This window comes from Oncorhynchus clarkii, chromosome 1, assembly GCF_045791955.1.
Source record: "Oncorhynchus clarkii lewisi isolate Uvic-CL-2024 chromosome 1, UVic_Ocla_1.0, whole genome shotgun sequence".
NCBI classification, from domain to species: domain Eukaryota; kingdom Metazoa; phylum Chordata; class Actinopteri; order Salmoniformes; family Salmonidae; genus Oncorhynchus; species Oncorhynchus clarkii.
In genome coordinates, this window is record NC_092147.1 from 20021595 (window position 1) to 20049276 (window position 27682).

General features: G+C 41.8%; 1 protein-coding gene across 13 annotated transcripts in view; it reads left to right on the forward strand.

Moving 5' to 3' along the window:
• Window positions 1-5469: 5469 nt before the first annotated feature.
• LOC139381975 (transcriptional repressor p66-alpha-like) overlaps window positions 5470-27682 on the forward strand; it is a 40417-nt gene continuing 18204 nt past the window's right edge. For 7 of the 13 annotated variants that reach the window (XM_071125907.1, XM_071126623.1, XM_071126545.1 and 4 more), the window contains exon 1: window positions 5494-5632. The gene's annotated coding sequence lies outside the window, so the exon portion shown is untranslated. Of the gene's footprint in view, window positions 5633-12837; window positions 13337-27682 lie in introns of those variants that run through there. The other 6 variants (XM_071126116.1, XM_071126464.1, XM_071126064.1 and 3 more) reach the window with 5 other exon arrangements.

Consider the following 27682-nt stretch of genomic DNA (forward strand, 5'->3'; position numbering starts at 1 on the left):
AGTAAAGATGCTACAACACTAGATGCCTCTGTTTCATGTGATGTTGCTGCATTAGGAGTCTGATGAGAAGCAGACAGAGAAGTCTGTCTCTATCATTGAGGATCAGTGGAGCCTGCTGAGGGGAGAACGGAACAGAGCAAATGGAATAGCATCAAACACCTGGAAACCATGTGTTTGATATATTTGATACCATTCCACTGATTCACTCCAATCATTACCATGAGCCTTTTCTCCCCAATTAAGGTGCCACCAACTTCCTGTGTTGAGCATATGCAGGAGAAGTCTGTCTCTGTTGTTAAGGATGTGCAGGAGAATTCTGTCTCTATCCTTGAGGTAGTGCCATAGAAGTCTGTCTCTATTGTTGAGGAAGTCCAGGATGTCCAGGAGAAATTCTACAAATGTTCTGCCATCTTTGGTTCAACCAGCCACGGTGTGGAGAACAGTTCCATTGAGGAACTCAAGGCCCTTGTCCCTTCCATCCTGAGGACACTGGTAAGAATCATGATACCGTTATTCTTAATGTGAGTAAAATATGCTCTAAGAGTGGTCACATACTAAAATGAGATACCTCTGTGTGATGCTGCTTCCCCAGAATGAGGGGCAGAGAAAGGAGTCTACCACTATTGTTGAGGAGAGGCAGGAGAAGTCTGCCTCATCTATTGTTCAGGAGGTCCAGGAACAGGCTGCCTCTTCCACATTATCTGTCTTTACCAGCAAGACAAAGTCTGCTGAGGAAGGGAACAAGTCATCTTTGTCCCTTGCAGCACGTCCATCCCATGGGGAGGATTCAGAGTTGGTTGCACAGAGGGAGGTTCTGAAGAAGGAAAGGGCAGCTAAAGCTGTTCTACAGGCTTCACTGGAAGAGGAGCATTGCACAAACATACAGCTCCGGCTGAGACAACAACATTGCATCAGACTAAAACGGAGCAGCGCAAGATCAAGAAGCTTGAGGCTGAGGAGCTGGAGCTGATTGGCCAATCAGGAACAGAGCAAAACCAAGGATAATCTCTGACCAACTGGCCTCTGAGCTGGCAGAGGAACAGGGCAGGAGCAAACAGCTATGGTGAAAGACCTATAAGAGTTGAAGTCTGCTACATCTGCAGATAAAGCTCAAAGTGACCAGCTAAAAGAGAGAGAGAGGGATCTCTGAAAAGCGAGATCTGAGCTCCCAAGGGCAGGACCTGAGGGCTCAAGTAAAGGCCTTCCTTCAGGTAAATGCAAAAATTAGTCTAAGCACCATCAAAATGACCTCTGAACTATCAAAGGAAAAGATCAGAAGACAGAAGCTCCAGGCTGACCTCGAGGCGACCAAGCATTAGAGTGTGCTGGAGGAGCTTTATTAGACCAGAGCAGTCAGCAGTGACCTGGAGGAGGCTGTGGCCTCGGAGATTGTCAAGGCTGAGAAATTCCATGAGAAGAGTCCAGCCCTGGAAAAGAGCAAGCAAGAACAGAGTGACCTAACTTCCAGCCTGCAGACCGAACGCAGTCGCTGCCACTGCCTGGTTGTTGAAGGTGAGGCCATGGTCAAAGACATGAAGTCAGCTTTGGACACAGAAAAAGTCTACAGTGTCCAGCTGAGTGAGAGACTCCAGACAGAGAGCTCAGCATATGAGGCTCTGAAGTTACAGCACCAAGCACTTATGTGGCAGCACCAAGTGTTAGAGGGTGAGCATCAGGAACTCCTCTGGGATCATCACAGCCTCCTTGCTGAATACTAGGAGCTGATCTCCGAGCAGAAAACAATGGTCACTAAACATCAAACCCTCCTAGTTCAGCATCACAGCCTCAAATCTAAGTTCCAGGACGTTGAGGCAGACTACCAGGGCCTCCAGAACAAAATTCAGAGTCTGACCAGTTAGTACAGGGCCATGCAGACAAAGAACAAAGCCTTGAAGTCCATGTGCAAGAGCCTTTACTCTGACCACCAATTTCGGATCTTCGAACACAATTCTGTCCTCTCACAGTAGCAGCCCCTCTGATCAGAGCTTCAGGAGCAGCACCATAAGCTGCATTGGCAGCAGCAGGAGCACTGCAGGGTGGCTGCAGCCCTCTCAGAGGACTACCAGATCCTGGAGAACGTGCTACAGACAGCTGACAGAGTGCTGAGCCAAATAAATAACAGTGACATTGGTTTACAAGGATACTATGGGAGGATGCTGGGAGACTGTGTTAAAAAGTATCATTGCCCCACTAAGGAAGAGGAGGAAACGCAGGCCGGGTCTAGGGCAGAGGCATCTTTGTTCCAGGGTACTCTGCAGCTGCTGGACCACAAAGAGAATAACAAAGAAAGAGGCAGCCAAAGATATATGACCACTCACACTACTTGTACCAAAGACACTGGGCCAAAGGAACCCGAACTGTTTGGCCCCACTGAGGAACAGGAGGAAAGAAATGCCAGGAGGAAGCCCAAGTTGTCCTTGCTGAAGTCTACTCGGTGGCTGCTGGAACACAAATATAAGAACAAAGAGAGAAGCATCCAAACAGATATGACCACCCGCAATAATTGATTTGAATTTAAGGATTGTTGTGGTTAACAACGTGGTTTACTTTGTATGGATGGTATTTTCCTTATGCATTGAGTTTACTAATATGAATCCACTATGAATAATACAATTGCTGCTGCTAGCCAATTCCTGAGGATTTTCACAACTAGTCATCATTTTGTAGCACAACTTTTGAATTCAATAGTAATATAAGATTTTAATTTCTTGTCCACCAAGTGCAGTTATTTAATGGACCAGCAGGGCCCCCATTTGAGCTGTGTTTTGATAAACCTGATTTGAGACAGTGAATTTCAGTAACATTTGGCCCTGTCATAAAAACCCATCTGCCTTTTTGAATACACATCTCCATTTTTTTTTAAATTACCACAGTTGGAAACAACAAATATATGGACACAAAGTTTGAGTGCTTGCCATATTCTATTCAATGCATGTGTTTTTAAATGATTACACAGTTTTTCAATTATTTGTGGATAGCAGTCTGAATAAACATGGTATTTACAACCAAAGTGTTATGGAATGTTTGTCAGTAAGTGTACTTAGTGTTTATTAGAAGTGAGTTCTATATTGAGTTCATCATGACTTTTCCCACGACCATGTTCCCATTGGGCACACACTGGTTGAATCAACGTTGTTTCCTCGCCATTTCAATGAAATTACGTTGAACCAACGTGGAGTAGACGTTAAATTGACGTCTGTGCTCAGTGGGTCGTGATAAATATGCAGTACTTTTATATAGCCTACATACATTTATATTATAGAGATACATTGACTTAACTCCTTATTCACACAGCAGTCATCTATATTCATATTGTACTGTGCAGTTACTTAGGAATAATTTCCTTTATAGTTATCATTATATCACTTTCATAAAATAAATTGTCCCCAACTAACTACACAGTACAATACATGGGCCCATAAAGACAAGACAAGACATCATGTATCTTGTGGCTCCAACATGAGATTCAGAGTTGAGTTATTTTGGGGAGAGTATCATTCAGGCACAGGACAGAGGAGGATACCTTGTAAAACTACTCTTTCCCTTTGACTGCTGCGTCTGATTGGTCGATCTCCTTTAATGCTCCTTATTCAGGGGAATGCTGAATCACTCCTGATGGTGAATTACTGCAGGGATAAATACCGACCTAATGGTCAGCCAGTAATGGTCACATGACAGTCTTTGTTACCAGTCAGCCATGCAGATGTCATGGCTGTCTTTCCTTTGATATGACTTGCACACTTCAACAAGTTTACAACAATTTCTGTTCACCCCAAAAAATGCAATCAATTTATACGAATCAGCCTCTCAATTTGTACGTCATTTTAGAAAGTAATATGTTGTTAGATTTTAGGTATGTTCATAAATGTTTTTGGGCAGTGATGCTTGTTTGGTGATCAGTGTCAGCATAAACAGTTCTGAAAGGAGACGCTTCCTGCCAAATAGTGAGTCCTGTTGATCGTGACAGGGAGGGGTATTTCCTTGTTTTGCTCCTGTACTTCAGTGGGGATTAAGTTGATAGTGCCTTGTTGCTTTAAGCCAGTGTCACACATTGTGCCGACATTGATATGACTCATCTTCTTTTTGTGTACTGGTTTGAAGCTATAAAGCACTATTTCTCAATTTTCTCTAAAGAACAGGTTTCTGACACTTCACACATCGCTTGACATTTGGCCCCAATTAAAATGGATTGTGCAGAGTGCATAGGTACGGTTTAATTGCTCCTGTTTCTTGAGGTTGTTTTCCCACACTGATCCATCCAAGGAAGGGAATGTCACCAACTCCTTTAGAAGAGGATGCCACTAGAATTCTTATGAACTACTTCTGAGATCACACTACTAATTTGGTCTTGAGAATGCAGTGGCCAGACAAGGGCATTGATTTTGTGTGCCCTTAGCTTTTTTGGATCAAACCTGAGAGTTCAGGCATAAGACACACTTTTGGCCAATGTATATGCTTGCATGTTTGAATTCATAACTGATTAAATTACTGAGGGCACCAAGGTTAGTTAGTTCGAAGACACTTCTATCGGCCCAGGTGATCAGTATTAGGTTTGGTTCACTTGAGATTGGAGTTAGGTTCACAGCATTACTTAGTCAGGGGGATAATATTGATATCACTGCAGTGTGATTGTGATATTGATAAGGGTCAATAATAGTGATATTCAGGGGTTTAATTGGTGGAATTTACCCCAAAATTCGATCCTTTTATTCAGCCCCCAGTTCCCAGTTCTGTTACTTGTCTCTGATTCCGTAGTCTCTCTCTCTCTCTTGTTCTCTCCCTGTCCCTCTCTCGCAATAACTGACATGTCTGCACTGAGATACTGTTCAAAGATCCTCAAGCCCCCAAAGACATGATCAGGAGAATTATTGAGATTGGTCCGGACTCATTGAAAGACAGTGGAGACATCACATAGTACATTCATACATCTGGTATGTTACACGTTGGTACCAATATTGTGTTTGTTTGTTGTTGTTGTTTACTGTTGTATGGACTGTGAATGAAAGAGCTGCCCATGGTTGTTTTATGGAGGATTCAAAGCACTGAATTGTCAAGTGCCATCATGACAATATGAGAAATATTTACACATCATTAACAGTTTCCATTGACTAGCTATAGGACTAGATTTGTACATTTTTTGTAAAAAATAAATAAATGCTCTGTTAGTTTCCTGGAGAGACAGTAATTTTAATTGTGTATGACATTAATTCATGTTAGACATTGATTATTGGTGAATTGACAATTGATTACAGCACTGGTGTAAGGTAGGTAGAATGATGGAAAGTATTCCTGTGGTGGTTGTGGGGCAAAGCATTGCAATGATGAGACAGGCTACTGAAAACTGGACTTTTGAAATGTAGTTTTACACACATGATATACTCAGTGGCACTAATGTAATCGGACTCGGTTGCCACCTTGTGTGACCACATGCGCATGCTTAGTGATGTGACGCTGTGTTCCATGTATGAGAGAGAAGCTCATTATTTGGCAACCGGAGTGGCAGCGGGCAGGGCTGAAGAGGGGATCCCCGGGATCGTTTTTTTTTTTTTTTTTTTCTTTCTTCATCATCGAATTACAGGAGTAAATAGTCTGTCAAAACAAGTGAAAAGCGTTACAGCGACACCTCTTCTCCGTAAGTTAAGATATCATTTCAATTGATGGGTTAAAGTAATATTGATTTTGAATTTAATTAAGCAGACGAAGTTAAACTTATTTCCAGTCGTTAACGTAAATATATATCCTTACCTAACTGGCTAACTGCTGTGAGTGCTAGCCTAGGTAATGGTTTGTGTGTCTCTCGCTAGCTGTAATTAGCTAGCCACTGCAAAGTCAGAACAAACCGTCTCAAAAGTCAAAGAATGCATGTAAACTTGTACCGGTTAATGTTCTAAAAGGCGGATACAAGTATTTTCTTTACAACATGCATTAAACTAGTCCAAAAACAACAAATTGGTTTCGACTCTCAAAAATGGGATTCCTTTATTATTTTTGTGACTGAATCCCGGAGTGGCTGTCTGTCTGTACATGCGAGTGTCCGAGCGAGTTCGTTAGCTAGCCAGCCTGCTTACGTTAGCTTGTCATGAGTGGGAATTTGGTGAATCTCACCACTTACTGGTTTATATACACGAAATATTATACATTTTAAGAATAAATGTAACCCAAACACGATCAGGACGTTTTTAATTGTGTTCCCCGTAATAGGAATCAAGTGTCAGCTATGCTAACTTGCGACGCTATCTCACGACCTGGCTTTAGTTAGCTATGTTGTTAGCGAGTTGGAACATCGATTTGGTTGGACTGTGGTGGGAGACAGGTTGTTGTTGTAATTCACTTTTTTTTTTCTTTTTTTTTTTTTTACTGTATCACAGTACAACAAATGATATTCAATAATTGTATATTTGTTATCAGAAGCCGGCATTCTCGCAGAATTGCGTGAACACGTTTTTATTTTGATGTGTAGTTGAATGTTCTCTCATTCATTAAAAGTGTGTGTATGTATATGTACTTTTTTTTTATGGTGGACGATGTGCGCGCCACATTCAGTATGGCAAGCAAGCAGTTATTATGGTTCTGTGTCATGATTAATGTACTCATTTGGGTAGTTCCATGTCATTTCAGCAAGCCATGACACCCACCATCTCAGAATGTTCTGACATCGTTTCTGTAGTAAAAAAAAACCCCGATACGATTAGCATACCTGCAACATTATTTTGTTGAAATATAATTTGATCTCTGAGAAATTGATTAGAGCCAAATTGGGTAGTTTAATTTATAGCATACATATAAATAATATTATAGTCGTAAACATCCCATTTGGATCAAACTGTTTTCTAACAATTAGTAAAACCTGATGAATCCAAAGAAATGGTCAAAAGCCACACACATACCCCCCCACCTCAACAATGAGTGTATATAGCAGGCCTGGAATTTCGTGATTTTAGGGGCAAGGACATTTAGTCTTCAAGAGGTGCCCATCTGCCACGGCACCAACATCTGCTAGGGCACCAAGGCCATTAACCCAAATATCCATATTGGCTATGCATATTGGCTACAGCCCATCAAGTCCAAACCGATGCTGACATAAGGGAGGCACCTGAAAATGTAGCCACACTTTTTAATGAGACGTTTTATTACATATACTGAACAAAAATATAAACTCAACATGCAATAATTTCAATGATTTTATTGAGTTACCGTTCATATAAGGAAATCAGTCAATTGGAATAAACGAATTAGTCCCTAATCTATGCATTTCACATGACTGGGCAGTTGCCACTTGGGAGCCAGGCCCAGCCAATCAGAATTAGTTTCTCCCCACAAAAGGGCTTTATTACGGACAGAAATACTCCCCAGTTTCACCAGATGTCCGGGTGGCTGGTTTCAGACGATCCCGCAGGTGAAGAAGCCGGATGTGAAGTTCCTGGGCTGGCATGGTTACACGTGGTCTGCGGTTGCGAGGCCGGTTGGACGTATTGGCAAATTATCTAAAATGACATTGGTGGCTTATGGTAGAGAAATTAACATTCAATTCTCTGGCAATAGCTCTGGTGGACATTCCTGCAGTCAACATGCCGATTGCATGCTACCTCAACTTGAGACATCTGTGGCGTTGTGTGACAAAACTGCACATTTTAGGGGCCTTTTGTTGTTCCCAGCACAAGGTGAACCTGTGTAATGATCATGCTGTTTAATCAGCTCCTTGATATGCCACACCTTTCAGGGGGATGGATTATCTTGGAAAAGGAGAAATGCTCACTAACAGGGATGTAAACAAATTTGATTGCAATTTGAGCAAAATAAGATTTTTGTGCATATGGAACATTTCTGGGATCTTGACAATTGTAATGTAGGATCATTATTAATATCTAAAGGCTTGGTTCTGTCCACATATTTGAGGCATGTTCATTCCGATAGGAGACTTAAGGCCAGTGCCTTTGCGCGCTGCAACGTCACCCACCTTGCAATCTGAGCGGAGGCAGTCAACATTTTGAAACTATTGAACCATAAATGTAATTGTTTAAAATCTGGATGTGGAAGGTCTTGCCATGTTCCAACCATAGGAATGTTAAGGAGATTATTTTAGAAACTTCTTCATATGCCATTGAAACCAGTATTTCTCTCATGTTCTCAACTGTCTTTCATTGTCCGGCAGCCAAAGACACAACCTAGTCATATTTCCAACCCATGCTTGTTGTTGCATCTTTAGATTTTCCCTCTATTACATTTCTGAAGGATATTTTCATTTGTCATGTGAAACCACTCGCATTTGCAGTGCACTTTTGAGAAAGAGAAAAAATAATCACCTGATAGCTGGAACAGCATCATCTAGTGGTCATAACCTGGTAATATCAGGATGTAGGACATAAACCTAACAAATCCATATTCATGGAATATTCATGGCAAGCTAACAAGTAATTTCTCTGAACAGGGGGAGAAAATTCCACCAAATTGAGTGGGAATACATTGCATAGGATGAAGAAACAATACTTGGAGCCACAGCTCCATACTAAACTCAGCAAAAAAAGAAAAGTCATCTCACTGTCAACTGCGTTTATTGTCAGCAAACTTAACATGTGTAAATATTTGTATGAACATAATATTCAACAACTGAGACAAACTGAACAAGTTCCACAGATATGTGACTAACAAAAATGGAATAATGTGTCCCTGAACAAAGGGGGGGGGGTCAAAATCAATATTAACAGTCAGTATCTGGTGTGGCCACCAGCTGCATTAAGCACTGCAGTGCATCTCCTCATGGACTACACCAGATTTGCCAGTTCTTGCTGTGAGATGTTCCCCCACTCTTCCACCAAGGCACCTGCAAGTTCCCGGACATTTCTGGGGATAATGGCCCTAGCCTGCACCCTCTGATCCAACAGGCGTGCTCAATGGGATTGAGATCCGGGCTCTTCGCTGGCCATGGCAGAACACTGACGTTTCTGTCCTGCAGGAAATCACGCACAGAACGAGCACTATGGCTGGTGGCATTGTCATGCTGGAGGGTCATGTCAGGATGAGCCTGCAGGAAGGGGGAGGGACACAGCGTTGAGATTGCCTGCAATGACAACAAGCTCAGTCCGAGGATGCTGTGACATGACGGACCCTCCACCTCCAAATCGATCCCGCTCCAGAATGCAGGCCCCAATGTCATGCTCATTCCTTCAACGATAAATGCGAATCCGACCATCACCCCTGGTGAGACAAAATCGCCACTCATCCGTGAAGAGCACTTTTTGCCAGTCCTGTCTGGTTCAGCTACGGTGGGGTTGTGCCCATAGGCGACGTTGTTGCTGGTGAAGACTGGCGAGGACCTGCCTTACAACAGGCCTATAAGCCCTCAGTCCAGCCTCTCTCAGTCTATTGCGGACAGTCTGAGCACTGATGGAGGGATTGTCAATGATTTTGAAGCTTTGAGGTAGCTAAAACATGGATTGTGTATGTGTGCCATTCAGAGGGTGAATGGGGAAGACAAAATATTTGAGTGCCTTTGAACGGGGTATGGTAGTAAGTGCCAGGCGCACCAGTTTACCCCAAAAACTGCAAGGCTGCTGGGTTTTTCATGCTCAACAGATGCCTCATACGGGTGATTACTTTCATTACAAGCCAGTGTGTCTGTCGTAATTCAAGTGACCACAAAGTAACAGTTCCTGTTGCAGTGTGACTGTAAATTGTTTTGTAGTGACATTAAAAAGGGACTTTATCTTATTGTATTGTCACCAGATGGGCTTACCGTTTCTCATAAGATTGATGCGCTATGGACACTCGACCTCGTTAGGTCATTTTACCTCGTTTACCTCGTATGAGAGATTAGTATGTAGTAGAGGTCGACCGATTATGATTTTTCAACACCGATACCGATTATTGGAGGACAAAAAAAGCCGATACCGATTAATCGGCTGATTTTTGAAATTATATATATATATACACATTTTTGTAATAATGACAATTGCAATAATACATATGGGCTTTTGGATGGGTGTTCTTAAGGTGATTCCACAGGTTGGTGGCATTTTTTGATTTAGCCGTTGCTGACCCGATGCTTACATCTTTATCACTAATAAGACACCTAGCTTTCCCTGGTGCCAATTCCATGTAATAGTCCCACACTGGTGCTCTGCTTTTCTCTGCCATCTGTAAAACACACACACAGCTCTGAAGTGACAATGATACTGAAGAGTCTGCTTAGGAGACAAATACTCTCAACTGTTTGAATAAAAATAGAGTTTAAGTTACCTGTGATGAATGTTGAAAAAAAAAAAACTGTAATTTCTATATGCAGGAAATCCTATTTTAATAATGGACATGGTAAGAATTGACTACCAAAGTGTGAGTCATAATTCTCATGACATCTTCTAGCAAAATCTGAAAAGCGGTTCCTTCATTCATTCATTCCATAGGATATTTTTAGATTCACTTAAAGTAAGGTCTGTGTTTCGTGTAGACTTACACCACCTTGCCAATGTTATAACTGTGTAGATATCCATAGGATAAGGTAACTGATTAATATTGGCTAAATATAAGCGAAGATCATTTTTTAATGAAAATATTTTGACAAACGTTACCTTATCCTAGTGAGATTTACACGGGTATCAAAACGCAGAGGCGGTTTAAGCCGGCACGAAACACAGACCTTATTTGAAGTAGATCAAGACATCCTCTATGGAAGACATGAACGGTAAAATAACGAAGGAACCCCTTTCAAGTTCAGCCGCAAGTTATTACAGGAATTATAACGCATCGACTATTTCTCTTTAAACCATATACCTTTGACTATTACGAGCCTGCTGCTGCCTACCACCCCTCAGTCAGACTGCTCTATCAAATAGCTAATCATAGACTTAACTATAATAAACACACAGAAATACGAGCCTTAGGTCAAATCCGGAAACTATCACCTCGAAAACAAAACGTTTATTCCGTTCCGTATTTTATCTAACGGGTGGCATCCATGAGTCTAAATATTCCTGTTACATTGCACAACCTTCAACGTTATGTCATAATTACGTACAATTCTGGCAAATTAGTTCGCAAAGAGCCAGGCGGCCCAAACTGTTGCATATACCCTGACTCTGCGTGCAATGAACGCAAGAGAAGTGACACAATTTTACCTGGTTAATATTGCCTGCTAACCTGGATTTCTTTTAGCTAAATATGCAGATTAGAAAATATATACTTGTGTATTGATTTTAAGAAAGGCATTGATGTTTATGGTTCAGTACACATTGGAGAAATGACAGTCGTTGATTGATTGTTTTTTATAAGATAAGTTTAATGTTAGCTAGCAACTTACCTTGGCTTACTGCATTCGCGTAACAGGCAGTCTCCTCGTGAGGCAGGTTGTTAGAGCGTTGGACTAGTTAACTGTAAGGTTGCCAGAATGGATCCCCGAGCTGACAAGGTAAAAATCTGTCGTTCTGCCTCATTCCTAGGCCGTCATTGAAAATAAGAATGTGTTCTTAACTGACTTGCATAGTTAAATCAAGATTAAATAAAGGTGTAAAAATAAATACAATAAAAATCGGCAAAATTGGCGCACAAAAATACTGATTTCCGATTATGAAAACTTGAAATCGGCCCTAATTAATCGGCCATTCTGATTAATCGGTCGACCTCTAGTATGTAGTGGTTATTACTATAGGCCTAGTATGTTCATCCATTGTTGAGAAAGCTTACAGAATGCATGAGAGAGATTTTTTTATTTTTATTTGGTGATTATCTAGCATCCATTTCAGCCCCGCAGAGAGCAAGCTGTACCTGTGATTTCCCAGAGAGATGTCAGACCCTCCTCAGCTGATTAATGACTGGAGATTCACTGATAAAGGGGCGCCTCTGTAATAATAGTCACTTGTAATGCTCCTCAATTTAGGGCTAATTTAGAAGCCTACTGCACTATATGGAGGGATGAATATCGTTTCCATCCATCCATATGTCTGGCTGATATATTATTATAATAGCAAAGCAGCAGGGCACCTTCAAGGACAGCAGTGGGAAATGGAACCGATTGATTGTTGAACAGGTCGTAGCATGGTCATCTTGAGCGATGAGGTTATAAGGGAATGGGAGACAACTATGGATTGGCTGCCGGTCAGATAAACAGATGGGAGATAGAGGGCTGGTGTCCTCTCTCTGCTGTGATCACTGGCCAGGGAAGTGTACAGCGTCATCGAGTGGTTAACAGGAAATGCAAGAGGGCCAGCCACGCATGGTCTGAGTCAACCAGTCACAAGCTTTGGTTTCCCTGAGACCAGCTTCCTGACACTGTAGGGAGGTAGTCATGGAGGATGGGTTTCTGGGGCCTTACGGGGGCTTCCGATTCATGTACTACTACTACTAGGCTATAGCCTACTAGCAGCAGGGCCAGTGCCGGGATTCAAGTCAGGGTGTGTAGTATGAGGTAGAACTAACCTATAGATGCTCATATTATCTTTAGAAGAGACTTCATTAGCAAATTTGATGTGCATGTTACTATGTTACTAGAGCTCCAGGGAGGGAGCAAATGACAATGTCCCTATGATATGTCACATAATGTGGCCCTGTTTAATGATTCCTAAACATTTTTCAGAGGGCAACACATCAGGTTGTCTCTATTGGGATCTGTCCTGTGGTGGTATTGTGCACATTTCTAGGCTATGCCTTGTCTATCCATATGTTTATTTTCTTTGTATTGAGAGAATAGGCCTACTATAGGACATTAGCTGTGTTGGTCACCAGATCTCACCAACCCTCAGGCCCTAGGCTATTCTGAGAGGTGGGGGAGGAATCTCATGTCTGTACTCTTCATGTTTACCCTGTTGGACTTCATATTGACTCAACTGTGAGTACCAAGTCTACCTTTTCCTCATGTCAGAAACAGAACAGCTCTACCACTTGAGGAACGCTGTGTTTGTGCTGGATTCAGCCTAAACCTAGTAATCCAGAAAAGATTTTAGGAAGAAGAGAGCACCCCACTTCGAGTCCGTCACAATAGCATCTTTCTCTCCTTGACTCCTCTGGACTGGTTTGACAGGTGAAGGCAATAGGACAGAATTCTACCAATAAATTGCTTTCAGTTGACCTATTATTTCAGATCCTGGATGCCAGAGGAAGATTGTTTTATTTTTAAACATACTCTTGAGCCATTGACGACTGAGTTGTGTACTTAGAGCAGGCCATCATCTTCAACAAGGCAACTCATTGCCCAAGGGGTCAACAGGCAGCTCAATTCAAGCATGGTTCCTCATTGTGTAGATTCACAAATGAGAGGCTCCACTCTTTCAACATGAAGCTGTGAAGCTCATCAGACATTTGGGGTTGGCTCTGGTATTCCATAGGGAAATCACCACCTGTTAACCAGGTAGGTAGGCCATATGGGCTATTCCAGAATGATGTGCTTGTGTCTACTGGTGTCTTATATATTTGAGTTGTGACTTTTTATGAGAACCATATGACTTATCCTGTCTGCACCAACTGTTATCATTGTGTCCTCTATTTTCACATGATTAATGCATTGAGTTGACTAGTGGACAGATGTTTGCGACATCATCATAAAAATATAAACTCATGGAAACTGTTACAAAATGTGATCACACTCCTCCTCTAGAATGCCTCAGAACATTCTCAATTACTCCAGGTTTAGCAAGGGTCGTGGATGAAGAAGCAAGGGCTATGGCATTGCTACATTTTTCCAGTTCTTCTCCTAACAATAGCTCCCACTGTCTGTTTTAACTGGCCAGTGCTGACATGGCAACTCTGGAACACTCAGTGCGGCAGCCACACGAATACAGCATCAAGGCACTCATCCAAGAGGGGGACTAAGCATCCGGGTGCCCTGCTGCCTGCCTGTGTCGCAACCAGGCCAGCTAGCTGTGTACTGAACTGATGTCACACTAGTGTAGGTGCTGACTGAGCTTCATCTAGCCCACCTATAGAATGTGTGTCACTGTCACAGCTTCAATAGCTTCCAGGTAGGCAGTAGTGGCTGTAGGTTGGTTACTGTTTTGTTTTGGTTGCTGTGGATGTGACACAATAGGAGTGTGTAGTCTTTTGTTCATTGGGATACCCTCTGTCTGTTCAGTGCTTAGGGGATGTGTGTTTTGAAGTAATTTAGCTGAAATGCGAGATTATCACTCATAGGATAGTCTGTGCAGATCACATATTCCTTGTCACCAGGAATGTGTGGTTTGAAGGTTAAATTCAATAGGAGATTTATCCCAAGCCACCTTGATTGGTACAATTGCAATCGGTTGTGGCTATACATTTTCCTTGTTGTGGATTCCTTAAAGGCTTGGTTCGAGATCAATGTTAGCAAATACTTGGAACTTTTGTAGAGTTCCAGAAGGGCAACTCGCGGTTGCATGTCTCAGGGCTTAGAGTTCTGTATTTGATGTAAGGATAAGTAATCCCTGATGTTGATAGATACTTTAATTTGCATCAAGATTCACAAACACCTGTAACAGAATAGATTTAAAGGGATATGTCAGTATGATGATGTTTTTCATCATATACAGATAGCCTGCTCCAAAGATTCAAGTTCAGGTTTTGTTACCAGCATATTGGCTCAAGTATGTGTTAGACGCAGGCCTCTAAATTCAAAAATGTCATAGCACTGGTACTCCCAACGTAAAAAATGTAATTGATTGAGATGCCTACACTGAGTGTACAAAACATTAGGAACACCTGCTCTTTCCATGACAGACTGACCAGGTGAAAGCTATGATCCCTTATTGATCAGTGTAGATGAAGGGGAGGAGACAAGTTAAAGAAACAATTGAGACGTGTGTGTGCTATTCAGTGGGTGAATGGGCAAGACACAAGATTCAAGTGCCTTTGAACAGGGTATGGTACTAGGCGCCAGGTGCACCGGTATGTGTCAAGAACTGCAATAGAGCTGGGTTTTTCACGCTCAACAGTTTCCTGTGTGTATTAAGAGGGGTCCACCACCAAAAAGACATCCAGCCAACTTGACACAAATGTGGGAATCAGTCAACATGTAGAGTCCATTCCCAGATGAATTGATGCTGTTCTGATGCAAAAGGGGAGGGGGTGCAACTCAATATTAGGACGGTGTTCCTAATGTTTTGTACAAAAATCAGTGTATATTGGGCCTATATGAATTCTATCTACCAGGGGGGCCCTTTTAACGCAGAATTCTGTGTTTTTCATGCAGAAAAAAAAACGCATAAGAAATATCTTGCTACGCAGATCTAAAATGCTTCTTATTGTAATTTCTGCTAGCCAAAAGTGTTGCACTTTTGTTGTCATCTGATGAAATTAATGTATTTTCTGCTGAAATTGTTGCACTGGTGTATTTTCTGTGAAGGAAAACTATAGTTGCAGGTCCCTGATCACTCAAGCAAAAAACTCTGACTTTCAATATAAAATGCAGGGATTTATTTAAATGTTATAGTTTAATATCTGCATTTTTAACCTCTTGGTATTAGGGGGCAGTATTTTCATTAAAAAAAAAAAAAAAAGTTCCCGTTTTAAACGGGATATTTTGTCAGGAAAAGATGCTAGAATATGCATATAATTGACAGCTTTCGACCAAAAACACTAACGTTTCCAAAACGGTAAAGATATTGTCTGTGAGTATAACATAACTGATGTTGCAGGCAAAAGCCTGAGAAAAATCCAATCCGGAAGTGCCCCAGGTTTTGAAAGCGCTGCGTTCCAATGACTCCCTATTTGGCTGTGAATGTACCATCAACGAGCTTACGCTTTCTACGTATTCCCCAAGGTGTCTACAGCATTGTGACGTAGTTTTACGCATTTCTGTTGAAGAATAGCCGTAGGCGGCCACATTGCATAAGTGGTCACATGGTGGCTCCGAGAGAGATTCTCGCGTAAAATACAGAGGTAGCCATTACTCCAATCGGTCCTAATGAAAAACGAATTGTCCCGACGGATATATTATCACTTACACAAATGCTTGTCTAGCGTTGGCTGTAAAGCATATTTTGAAAATCTGAGATGACAGGGTGATTAACAAAAGGCTAAGCTGTGTTCCAATATATTTCACTTGTGATTTTCATGAATAGGAATATTTTCTAGGAAGATTTATGTCCGTTGCGTTATGCTAATTAGTGTCAGATGATGACAACGGTCCCGTTCACGGGATGGGGTGTCACTACAGGTTAAAATGCATATTTCTGAACATATGCATATTTCTGAACTTGTAACTTATAACTTCTTATGGATCCCAAAATGTCCCATAAACATCACAAATGGTCTTTTCGATAAATTGCTTCTTTACATCCCCAAAATGTCAATTTACTTGGCGCGTTTGATTCAGAAAAACACCGGTTCCAACTCGCCCAACTTGCCGACAAAGTATCTAATAAGTTAACTGTAAACTTGGTCCAAACATTTCAAACAACGTTCCTAATCCAAATTGATGTATCCTAAAATGTAAATAATTGATTGAATTTAAGACGGGAACTACTGTGCTCAATACCGGACGAAAACAAAGGGAAGCACGTTCCAGGTTGCTCGCACCAAAACAGAGTGCACCTGGAGTGACACATGGCAATAACAGGGCTACTTCTTCTAACAGGGCTACTTTCTCAAAGGAAAAACATCAACCAATTTCTAAAGACTGTTGACATCTAGTGGAAGCCATAGGAACTGCAAGCATATTTCTATTAAAAAGGGATTGCCATAGAAATCTAATGGAAAACAGATTGAGCTCCAAAAATGTTTTCCCTGGATGGACTGTGCTCGGGGTTTCGCCTGCCAAATCACTTCTGTTGTACTCCCAGACATTATTCAAACAGTTTTAGAAACTTCAGAGTGTTTTGTTCCAAATATACTAATAATATGCATATCCTAGCTTCTGGGCCTGAGTAGCAGGCAGTTTACTTTGGGCACGCTTTTCATCCGGACGTGAAAATACTGCCCCCTAGCCCAAAGAGGTTTTAATAACGCAACCTTTGAGCTACTTTTGAAGCACATGTTGTGCCCTAGAAACTAATACTGTATGTAACATTGTAAAGACATTATTATAAAAGCTAAAATGTTGATACCAATACCGGTCATTGAAATTACAAAAGTAGGTTTCTACATTGTGTAAAAGCACTATTTTCCTATTGGGATGCATTACATTGAACATTTGATCTGGTCGTTTTGGCAATATCGCAATATTATTTTTGCCGTAGTTGGCTGTACTCGCACAAACACATTTCTTTAAAAACGTCCTGTGGTGTCAACATGCAAGAGATCTGTCATTCACGCATTGCTATGGTCATTGATCTGCTGAAGAAGTTATCACTTTCTTTTTCCGTTACTAGGTGGTTAGCTAGCCAACTAGGTAATATGACTGAACAAAGTGTAAACCAATGGTTAACGATGTGCGGTTAGAACGGCCCACGATCCGTTATAGGAAGATTAAAATGTTGCGGCTGTAATATGGATCAGATATTTTGACTTGGTTGGGCTTGAAGGTGGTGCAACCATGACCCTATTGAATGTGCACTCAATTTTTTTCTCTAGGGCCACAACGGTACAGCACGAAACAATTATTATCTGGAAGATTTTGTTCCTAGTCACAAAGTGCTCTCAAAATAAAACTTGTGGTCACAGCAAATTTTTCTCACACTTTAGAGCCCTGTTTAGACAGCCAAGTTCTTCTAAGTTAAGCTAGGCCTAGTCATTGTTTGCTCGAAGTCAGCACTGACCTATAACCTATTGTAACCCTCCACTTGAAGTTATGGAGAATCAGGGTCCTGTAGTTGACCATAAGCAGGGTAAGCTGAACTTCAATATAGATAATGGCATTAAAAATCATGACTTCAAGGCAAAACAAGTCTAGTCTAGCTGGTGAGTTTATCCACTGGCTGGTTCATCATGAAGATCAGATGGTTAATGGAATCAGAGGTACAGCTTCTGGTTTTTCATTCTATTAATGATATGAGTTCATCTGCTCTTAATGTCCCAATGTAGTGCATGCCGCGCCTCGATTGGCCTGAATCGTGATTGTAAACACTGTCAACTAGTTCTGTCCTTCTCCGAGACTGTGTATGTGTGTATGAGAAGGGGGGGGGCAGTGTTCTTGGTGTTTGTGAGTGATCGTCTGTTCCGTGTGTGTGTCAGTGTGTGCATGTGCGCATTCCTTTGTGGTCACGTGTAGTGGTCTGGCTGCACTTCCTGGGCTTTGCCATCGTCGTCATGTTGCTAAGTGGAATCCAGGTGGAGCCTAACTGGCAGATGCAGGGTTAAAGGCTTCCATTTTGTTAGGTAACACCCTAATGGCCTGATCTGTCAGTGGTGTTAAAATGGCAGTACTTAACCCTTGGTGTTCAGTACCGAACCAGTAGGGGAACCTTCTCTGCCACAACCAATAGGAGAGAGAGCGAGGGAAAGTGAGGAAGAGAAGAGCAAGAGTGTTTGTCAGTGTACAGTCGATCTATGGCCAGGCCAGTCACCCCTCCCCCACCACCCAGTCAGCTTGCTCCCTCTCTCTCTCTGTTTAGTACCCATGTACTCAGTTTGGTGAAGCCAGATTAAGCAATGTTTTTTTTTTGCACTATCAGATATTCCAAAAACAGCACTGTGTTCAGTGGGTTGACTTTCCCTCCAGTTTCTTTCAAAATGCATTCAGTAATTTGGACATGTCCTTCTCAACCTAAATGTGACCTCAAATGAACAATCAAACAGAAATGAATTGTGCGTTAATCAAATCTAGAACAATATATATGTTGAGTCAAAGTATCACAGGGAAGAGAAACTAATTGCATGAGAAGGAGATTAATGGCTTTGTGTGCAGCCCATTTTATTGGGCAATATTATACTGTTGTTCCCCCCTCACTGGATCCAATAGAGCCTGTATTCAAAAGCATCCGTGTGCTTTAATTGCCATGTCCAGTCCCTAGGGAAGATCATTACATCCAACATATCAGATAGTAGATGCTAGCTACCTGAGGAAATGGATCAATCGTAATACTGTCTCCCTAAAGGACTGCCCATGAAATTAGAATGAGCTCATTGGAGTGTCAAACCAGGTAATATGTTCTCTATGCTCTATCTTGCCTAGTGTACTATGGCCATTGTTTCTAGCAGGAATCGCTGAACATGGAATAATTCACTTAAATTGTAATGGTAAATTGGTAAGAAGTCATCAACAGTACAGGTCTGCAATCAAAGCATGAAAGCGAAAAATGGCTGGTGTGTGTGCAGCTTCATTCTGCTAGCGATCAGGGTGGAAATTGGACGATGCAATAAAAAGCAACACCAATGTTGGTGTGTTTAATATTAATCTGAATGGACACGTGATCAGACTGCTCCTCTGGCTGTCTCTCTCTCGCTCTCCCTGGCTAGATCTGCCCCAGGCCTTGTTTTCTAACAGAGACCTTAGAGTCCTCACCATAATCTCTAGGGAACACAAACCAGTAATCTCTCTCCACTCGCTATCTCTTTGAAAATTTTGCATGCAACTCCATTATCAATGGATGGTAATGCATCTTGTAGGGATGGGCATTGTACTGATAGTGCAGTTAATTTGATGCTGAGAGCTCTAACGTTATGTACGTTTGCTGGTATCACTATGCAAATGCATGGGTATATATGCAATGGTGCAATAAATTAGTGCCCTTAACCATTGTCATTATGAGACCTGAGCTGATTGTTTGCATTTAGAATGTGTAGATTAGACTGTTTTTATCAAGACTAGTTAAAGCATTCATTTTCTGTCTCTTAAGTTACCATCACCTTCGCAAACAGGTAGCACTTTATAATGTGTTAAGTGCTGAATATCAACACAGTGACATTGGTTCTCACCCCACTCCCAAATGTGGTGTACAAACTTGAATGGAGGATTGAGATGTGATGGTGTTTAGCTTGCCTGAAATTCATAATTTAGTCAGATCTGTCAGTTCCTTTATTTAACATTACCCTTACAGGTGTTGATTACATTGTAAGTCTCCCAAATTCCACTATGTTCCTGACTGACACTGGAGTTGCCAGATATTGCCTAATGCCACTCATTGATTCTGTACTGAACAAAAATATAAACGCAACAATTTTACTGAGTTACAGTTCATATAAGGAAATCAGTAAATTGAAATAAATAAATTTGCCCCTAATCTATGGATTTCACATGACTGGGCAGGGGAGCAACCATGGGTGGGCCTGGGAGGGCATAGGCCCACTCACTTGGGAGCCAGGCCCAGCCAATCAGAATGAGTTCTCCCCACAAAAGGGCTTTATTACAGACATAAATACTCCTCAGTTTCATCAGTTGTCTGGGTGGCTGGTTTCAGACTATCCCGCAAGTGAAGAAGCCGGATGTGGAGGCCCCGGGCTGGCGTGGTTACGAATGGTCTGCAGTTGTGAGGCCGGTTGAACGTACTGCCAAATTCTCTATCACATTGGAGGTGCCTTATGGTAGAGAAATTAACATTCAATTATCTGGTAAGAACTCCAGGAATGTCCACCAGAGCTAACATGCCAATTACTGCACATTTTAGTGGACTTTCATTGTCCCCAGCACACGGTTCATCTGTGTAATAATCATGCTGTTTAATCAGCTTCTTGATATGCCACACCTGTCCGGTGGATGGATTATCTTGGCCATGGAGAAATGCTCACTAACAGGGATGTAAATAAATGTGTGCACAAAATGAGAGAAATATGCTTTTTGTGTGTATGACATTTCTGTGTTTTATTTCAGCTCATGGGACCAACACTTTACATGTTGCATTTATATTTTTGTTCTGTATAGATCCATAGTTGGTCCTCTGCCTATAGCAAGATAATGATCTCCCCTCAATTTCAAAGTAAACATGTTTTTTAGTCTGTTGTCCTGGCCAAGTTTTGAAAGAAATCCTGAACTCATATTTTCATGATGAAATGCTTTTAATGTTCTTGAATAGAGGTTACTGACTGAAAGCAATGCTTACACAGTAACACTCTGTTGATTGACACCCGAGTGCTATAGTGAAAAGCACAAATAAATGTAATTATCAATCTGTCCTTGTATGGGCTCTAAGCTCTTTTTCATCATTCCACTCCTGCAATCACCTGCTTCCAAAACGCTCTCTCAGCCCCATATCAGTGCACATGACAGGCTGAAAGACTGATGCAAAGTTATTTCCCAGTCATTCACTCTCGTGTCGCTTTGAATGGCAGTGAATGTATAGACTCTTTTACTTTCCTTTTAGTACATGTGTTTTAGCTGTACTCGACTGCTTTTTCTCTGCTATCTGATTTATTTTCCTGTCATCCCAAGGGTTGTCTAATGCAAAATCTCCTGATTTTCTCACAGATAGACATTGCTTGGTGAAAAGCAAGTGAGCTTCAATGGGGTGGTAGGTAGGCTGAGTGTGAAGGAACAGTTGAGGACGGACACATATTGTGCGTCTCCATCTTGAACGCACACACGCTGATGTTCTATTTGGTCTCCTCCCTTTGTTGCTTAGAAGCAGGGCCTACAGCACAGTGGATGTTGCATCTTCATGATGCCATCCATCTCCTATGAGACGGCTCTAGCCACGCGCCATGGAGACAGACCGTGATGCACGCCTGAGCTACAAACAAGAATAGCTCCCTTAGAGATGACTCCACTGGATGTCATCAGCAGGGAGGACATTGAGGCGGCCATTCTGGCTCCTATGATTATCATGTAGACCGACACCAAGAGCAGTTCATACGTGCTTGCAATGTGAGCTTGAGGCAGTATAATTGTTTGAAACCTGAACGTTTTGCTTCACTTCAAATAATGAGGCAAGTCTTACCTTGCTTCATACTACACTGTATCGTGCACCTCAGGTCCTGCGGACATTTTAGGCCCTGATGTCCCTGGTTGCATTCAGGGAGCGCATTCAGTGACCACCAGTCCCATCCAGGGTCACTGTGTGTTAATGTGTGAGCTCAAATTTTATTTGTCACATACTTCGTAAACAACCGGTGTAGACGAACAGTGAAATGCTTTCTTAAGGGTCCTTTTCCAACAATGCAGAGTTGAAGATAAAATAGAAATAGTGACATGAGGAATAAACACAGTGAATAACAATAATGAGTTGTTAATTGCATGGCTATATACAGGGAGTACCAGTACTGAGTTGTTGTTACAAGGATATACAGTACATATACAGTGCATTCGTAAAGTGTGTTTCCCCCCTCCCCCCCCTCTAATCCATACACACTAACCCATAATGACAAAGTAAATCAGATTTTTCAAAATGTTTGCAAATTTATAAAAACATAAATTAAATCACATTTACATAAGTATTCAGATCCTTTGCTGTGAGCTCCAATGCATCCTATTTCCATTGATCATCCTTGATGTTTCTACAACTTGATTTGGAGTCCACCTGTGGTAAATTAAATTGATTGGACATGGTTTGGAAAGGCACACACCTGTCTATATAAGGTCCCACAGTAGACAGTGCATGTCAGAGCAAAAATCAAGCCATGAGGTCAAAGGAATTGTCCGTAGAGCTCCGAGACAGAATTGTGTGAAGGCACAGATCAGAATTGAAGGTCCCCAACAAACAGTGGCCTCCATTCTTAAATGGAAGAAGTTTGGAACCACCAAGACTCTTCACTTCCTGACATGCCGATAGACTGCCTCATCGTCGTTGTTGATCAGGCCTACCACCGTCGTGTCGTTAACAAACTTGATGGTGTTGGAGTCTTGCGCAGCCATCAAATCGTGGGTGAACGGGGAGAACAGGAGGGGACTAAGTTTACAACCCTTGAGTGTACCCCTTTTTGATGCTTAGCGTGGCAGATTTGTTGTTGCCTACCCATGCCCCTGGGGGCGACCAGTCAGGATATCCAGGATCCAGTTGCAGAGGGAGGTGTTCAGTCCCAGGGTCCTGAGCCTGGTGACGAGCTTGGCAGGGACTATGGTGTTGAATGCTTTGCTGTAGTCAGTGATATACATTCTTAGATGTGTAAATTTTTCCAGGTGGGAAAGGGCTTTGTGGAATGCAATCGAGATTCCGTCATCTGTGGATCTGTTGGGCTGTAACTCAGCCAATTCGAATTGGAGTGAGCTCAGGGTGTCTGAGATGATGTTTTTGATGTGAGCCATGACTAGTCATTCAATGCATTTCATGGCTATAGATGTGAGTGCTTTTGGCAATAGACATCTAGACAGGTTACCTATGTTTTCTTGGGCACGGGGAATACAAACAAGTTTGTATTACAGACTGGGTCAGGGATAGGTTGGAAATGTCAGTGAAGACACTTGTAAACTTGTTAGCGCATCCTGGTATTCCGTCTGGCCCCGCCGGCTTGCGAATGATAACCTGTTTAAAGGTCTTACATCGGCTACGGAGCGTGAGAGTACACAGTCATACAGAACAGCTGGTGCGCTCATGCATGGTTGTTGTTTCCCTCGACACTAGCATAAAGGCATTTAGCTTGTCTGGTATGCTCACATTGCTGGGCAGCTCACGGCTGGGTTTACCTTTGTAATCTGTGAGAGTTTGCAAGCCCTGCCACATCCGTCAGCGCCGGCGTAGCAGGATTTGATCTTAGTTCTGTATTGACAATTTGCCTGTTTGATTGCTTGTGGGAGGTCGTAGCGGGATTTCTTAAGCATCCAGATCGTGAAGAGCTGTGTGCTCTGTGGTTTATGAATGCTCCACCCCCTTCAGATGGATGCCCTTTGTACCCATCAATGAGCACAAACAGGGCAAATCTGTCCTTGTTATGTTGCAGAGCTCAGTCCCTCTCCTCTTAGCTCAAGTGTTTCACCCGCCATTTTATAAACCGGGTGCAATGCTCCCAGCCCCACCTACATTTTGCATTAATGTTTTGATTGAAATGTGATCTGCAATAGGCAGTGGATGTTGCTTTGAGGGACTTTTTGCCCCTCCCACCTTGAAAATAGGTACATTTTTGTGAGCTCTGAGCAGATGTGGAGGATGACAGTGAAGGGATGTTCAGGACCAGTAAATCTCAGTGGCAATATAGTCACTGAGTGGGAGAAAAATGCTGAGTTGGACATTTTCATCAGCCTGGCCAAGTTGTTCTTGTCATGATAGAGAATTTTGGAGTTTGAGTTCCTATTCTGTCAGAGGACCATTGGAGGCTGTTTACTTTAGCCTAAGCATCAGTGCTAGGAGTGGCTGGGATTGGTATCCTGGCGTGCATGTATGTGCGGCTATCAATTACTCAAAAGTCCAAGCACCTGTCTGACCTCTAAAATATTTGTATCTTCTTTTGTTCTCATGTGTGCCTCAAACAAGTCAAGTGGGAATTGAACCACAGTCCCAACCAGCGTTGGAGGATTTCAGACTGATCCACTCAACTCATTTACAGTTCCAATAAACTGGCAATCAAGTGGTTTTTGACAACAAACTCACTTGCGACAAAGTGAACTGCACACACTTGACAAGCCCTAGCTGAATGTGTGGACCTTCTGAATAAAGTATTCATAGATTTAGCTAACAGTCATCAAAGCAAATGACTTGAGACATGTCTATCCTTAACCTTGACATGGAGCACTTGATTGGTGAATGTGTTTTTTTTGTGCTAGTGTCAAGATGACATGATAATAGCCCTGTTGCAGAAAGTAGCCTGAGTGGCTGAGTGTTTAGGCCGGCCTTGTACACTCTTCAAGGTACACCAGAGTGTGATCTGTTTTGATGTGAGCCATACCAGTGATATTTTCAAGCATGTAAAGCCCTGATTCTAATGTGCCAGCACTCCATAGGGCACAGTTTATCACTCTAATTGAACATGGTCAACATTCTGGTCTCCAGATGTGAAAGAGTAAACAAGGTTCAGAGCACTGGTGAATGTTTTATTCTACGGCAGGGATGGGCAACATGAGGGGCTGCAGTGGCTCACAGGTCTGCGTACCCACATCCAAACCTACACATCAGCTTTTCCATTAGAAAAATGTGGCACGGGACATTTGACCGGCAGCATTTTAATATATATATGCACTGGAATGGGAAGTGCACTTCAGTTGCCAGTTGAGAAATAAAGATGGCAATCCTTAAAAAAGAGCTACTATCAAAACTGTTTTTTAATATTAGATTATATTTAGAATTGTTGGGCAATGATTGGGCTTATAAAACATATTACCTCAACTACCTCGTACCCTTGCACATTGACTCAGTACCGGTAGTCCTTGTAAATAGCCTCATTATTTTGTGTTACTATTGATTTTTTTTTTTTTTGCAAATTTGATATGTATTTTTTCCTGCTTTTTAACTCTGTTGTTGGGAAAGGGCTCGTAAGTAACCATTTAATGGTACACCTGTTGTTTTCGCCGAATGTGACAAGTACGATTTGATTTAAAAGCACGTTTCACTCCAGCAGCAACAGACGCTGTAGCAGCAGCTTTCACGTTGTCTGACAGATTTTTCGCTTAAGCTAGGGTCTGTATCTGTATGCTGTGCACGGGTGATAAATAAGAATAATAAATCTAAATCTAACAACATAATGGCAATCATTTATTTGTGTGGGAAATCTCTATAGATAAACTGGGTAAATCAAGATGTACTGTAGCCTAGGCCTATCCACAGTACTGCACTGTTGGAGCTAGCAACACAAGCATTTTGCTACACCTGCAATAATGTCTGCTAAATATGTGTATGTGACCAATAAGATTTGATTTGAATCCATATTCAATAGGAGTCTGCATGCATTAAGTTATTGAGCTTGTTTTGGCTGATGACAAACAATCTGTTTCCCTTCCATTTGGGACTTATTTTCTTGTAGTGATCAAAAACATTTGCATAGAAGTAGCTGCTTTTATAAAAATATTTGCTGTCTCTTTAACCAGTAATGACATTAACAGAGCATAGGCAATAGATACTCTTTTGGAGAGATGTGAGAGAGACCGAATAAGTGAATGAATAAAGTTTTTGGTGGCACTCATCTTTAAAATCAGCATATTTTGTGTTATGGTTTGCATATTATCACAAACAAAGTACTAGGGTAGTCAATTGATGTTAGCTTTCACTGTCAGCTAGCATAGCAAGGAAAGTTGAGCTACAAAGCTGGAAGTTACCGGTATCTTCTTGCATTGTAAAGTGTTCTAGCCTGTATGGACATTGTTTTGCGAACAGTTTCAACATTTCTACATGATATGCCCCCCCCCCGGGTTGGTAATTAGACCATGATTACAAGTTTAGATTTAAACATGTTTAACTGACATGGGCTAAATGAGTGACTGTCAATGACTGATGTAAAAAGAAAGACTGCTGATGCACAATAACATTTCAAAATTGCACCTTGTGTATTCTACTATTCTAACTCTCAACATGAAGTTGAGACCCCAACTAAGTTGGTGCTATTCTGTTTTTCTGAATGAGTCCGTATTGCTTCGGTGCGATGATCATTGGCAATCAGTGTTTTAAATGGTTGGATCTACACCAAAATAAAGTTACAATCTCACAGTTTCCATTTCGACTTTATAGGCTAAGTGGATTCCTATTGATGGTGATCGATTCGGTGATATAGATTTTTTTGTGTCCTTCAGTTGTCTGTGTAAAAGTTTCAGTGGCCTTTTTCTCTGGCAGACATTTGTGTTTTGGAATCCAGGCGACGCTGTCTCCCTCCCTCCCCAGTTGCAGGCGGCTGTGGCCTCTCCCGCTGCCAGTTGGTTTCTCCAGGGATTAAAACCACAGACCGGTTTAAACCAGTTCTCAGGGAAGTGCTTCATGTCTCCCATGGAATCTTGGGAAGGGTCATGTGGAGCTCTGCTCTGATGTCACAGTGGATGAAAAAGACCTTGAGTCAGCAGCATTCTTTATCTGATGGGAGAAGTGTGTACTAGAGGTCAACTGATTATGATTTTTCAACGCCGATATCGATTATTGGAGGACCAAAAAAGCCAATACCGATTAATCAGCCGATTTGTTTTATTTTTTTAATGTATTTGTAATAATGACAATTACAACAATACTGAATGAACACTTATTTGAACTTAATATAATACATCAATAAAATCAATTTAGCCTCAAATAAATAATGAAACATGTTCAATTTGGTTTAAAAACAAAGTGTTGGAGAAGAAAGTAAAAGTGCAATATGTGCTATGTAAGAAAGCTAACGTTTCAGTTCCTTGCTCAGAACATGAGAACATATGAAAGCTGGTGGTTCCTTTTAACATGAGTCTTCAATATTCCCAGGTAAGAAGTTTTAGGTTGTAGTTATTATAGGAATTATAGGACTATTTCCCTCTATACCATTTGTATTTAATTAACCGTTGACTATTGGATGTTCTTATAGGCACTTTAGTATTGCCAGTGTAACAGTATAGCTTCCGTCCCTCTCCTCGCTCCTCCCTGGGCTCAAACCAGCAACACAACGACAACAGCCACCACATTGAAGCAGCGTTACCCATGCAGAGCAAGGGAAACAGCCACCCCAAGGCTCCGAGCCAGTAGCGCGCGCTAACTAGCCAGCCACTTCACTTCGGTTACACCAGCCTCATCTCGGGAGTTGATAGGCTTGAAGTCATAAACAGCGCAATGCTTGACGCACAACAAAGAGCTGCTGGCAAAATGCACGAGAGTGCTGTTTGAATAAATGTTTACGCGCCTGCTTCTGCCTACCACCGCTCAGTCAGATACTTAGATACTTGTATGCTTGTATGCTCAGTCAGATTATAGGACACGCTAGATAATATCTAGTAATATCATCAACCATGTGTAGTTAACTAGTGATTATGACTGATTGTTTTTTTATAAGATAAGTTTAATGCTAGCTAGCAACTTATCTTGGCTTACTGCATTTGCGT